The sequence below is a fragment of the Arachis hypogaea genome, chromosome 19, assembly GCF_003086295.3.
Source record: "Arachis hypogaea cultivar Tifrunner chromosome 19, arahy.Tifrunner.gnm2.J5K5, whole genome shotgun sequence".
NCBI lineage: Eukaryota > Viridiplantae > Streptophyta > Magnoliopsida > Fabales > Fabaceae > Arachis > Arachis hypogaea.
Genome location: NC_092054.1, coordinates 26,140,415 through 26,142,648, shown reverse-complemented (window position 1 = coordinate 26,142,648; position 2,234 = coordinate 26,140,415). Strand labels below are relative to the sequence as shown.

The window sequence follows — 2,234 nt, the reverse complement described above, 5'->3', positions numbered from 1 at the left end:
CCGATCAATTTACACAATATAAACTAAGTTATATTTGACTTTTTTATAAAAAGACAAATATATCCTTAATTTTTAATTTTACAAACATTTAAATTCCTAATAATTTAAAAATACAATTAAACCCCTATAAAAAAATAATTCTAACCCTAATTCATTATCCTGTCCAAGCCCAAATTCAAGCCTATCGGTGAAATGGTGAAATAATTTGCAGCCTTCTGAGATTCCCCCAAACTCACTCGATCATGCTCAAACCTGGAAAGAAGGGATGTTCTCGGTAATACAATTCATCAATTCCCAAATTCAAAGTCGCAATCTTTCGAGAATTTTCAGGAACTTAACTTACAGCAGGTAAAGTGGCTACTAATCTTGAAAGGCCCAGGTCTGTGATGACTCATTGCAGTGCTAATAGAGTTATGTTGAGAAGGCATTCCTCAAGCCAAGTTCTTCCTTCTGGAAGTAAGAGACTCTGGTGGAAGATGTTACTCTGGAGCCATAGGAACATACATAGACATATTTCAAGCAAATCAACACAGGTGAATCCTGGTGTGGCTGTAACGCACAATCCATACGGGTACTCTTCCGACACCCTTGAACCGAAGCACAAGCAGTCACCAAGAAACGTGGAATGGTAAGTATTGTATTCCATTCATTACGATTAATCACATGAAACCTTACCAGTTACCGATTATGAACGCGAGTGTGATTCAGAAGAGAGACGAGAGGATGTTTCGGTTGAGTAAGAACAAGGCTTATTCGAAATCTGCAGCTGATACAAGATTTGAGTTCTGATTCTCTCATTTTAAGGCTCTTCAGGTAATTTAATTTAATTTTTATTTTTCCCTTATTCTTCCATTTACGTTTATAAATGCTAATGCAATAGTGTGTGAAGTAGAGTTCTGTTTTTTTTTTTTCACGTTAGCTTAATACGCTTCGTATGTTCGCAATTGTTGATCCGCGGTGATGAACTGATTATGCGTTTGGTGCGCAATTTGCAATGCAAGCCTCAGAATCTTAGATCCTACTATTGTAATTTAGAAACAGCGAAAACTAGTGCTTTATTTGTTGAATTTTATCAAAGATGATGAAATTTATTATGTGAAGAAGTTTAGTATTTTGGAAATGGATGATAATTAATTAAGGTGAACTAAAGTGAAGTTGTTCTGTTGAGCTATAATATAGAATCCTTGAGACTTGAATGTTTTATCAAATGCAAGTAGCGGATCGGGTTGTTGGTTTGATATGAATAACAAGTGTTCATACATATTTTTGTTCACATTATTAATAAAATAATACTAAGCAGTGGGACAAATCATAATATTGAATGACTACAGTGACATGTTAAAAGTAAGCAAAGATGACTTATCTTTAACTTCTAAAGTAGTTGTAATCAAGGGGGAAATGTTTAAATCACCAAAATTATACTCTTTATATCCAAATTTTGCTGCTAAAAAAGTTGTATGTTGATTTTAGAATTGTTTTAAATCGTAATTCAGTGTGCGGGGAAATAAAGGAAATAGATGGTTCTGTTAATAATAACAAATGCTGATTCTCTTGTTTGTAGGTACCCAAGGGATGGGAAGCTCTTTGTTTCTGTTGTTTCGGTAGAAAGTGGTAAAGCTATTGCAAAGTCAAGCAAGGTGCTGGTGCAATATGGGAGTTGTCAGTGGTCAGATTCTTTTTCAGAATTTGTATTGTTTCCAGGAGATAATTCTTCCAAGGAGATTGATGAATGTCTCCTCAAGCTTATTGTTGCCATGGTGCTGATACTATTGCTGTTTGCTTTTCCTATTGTGTATACTCTACTTTGTAGTTAAGATGTTTCTTTATCAGTTAGAAGTTTGTTTGAATTATGATGTGGCTTAACAGGGACCATCAAGGTCTAGTATCCTTGGAGAGGTCACTGTTAATATGGCAAGTTATGTGAGTTCAAATGCTGAATCTCCACTTTCACTCAAGCTGGGTAAGTGGCAACCATGGGACAGTTTTACATGTCAGATATACAAATAAAGTTGTCTTACTTTTATTGAGTGCAGAAACCTGGATGGTTGGCAACCATGGGACAGTTTTACATGTCAGATATACAAATAAAGTTGTCTTACTTTTATTGAGTGCAGAAACCTGGATGGTTGTGTTACTGTGGTTGGTTACGCTGGGATTTAATTGTAGTCAACTTTTGGGGAAAAGTAACATTGGAAATTTGGAATATATTGCTGAGTATTGAATGTATCTTATTA

The 2,234-nt window shown here is 35.0% G+C and overlaps 1 long non-coding RNA gene across 1 annotated transcript; it reads left to right on the top strand.

The window, feature by feature from the left end:
* Positions 1 to 310: 310 nt before the first annotated feature.
* On the top strand, positions 311 to 1,993 carry LOC112780019 (uncharacterized). The gene is made up of 3 exons (XR_003816066.2): positions 311 to 628; positions 709 to 813; positions 1,562 to 1,993. It is a non-coding gene; the product is annotated as an uncharacterized lncRNA (long non-coding RNA).
* Positions 1,994 to 2,234: the final 241 nt, after the last annotated feature.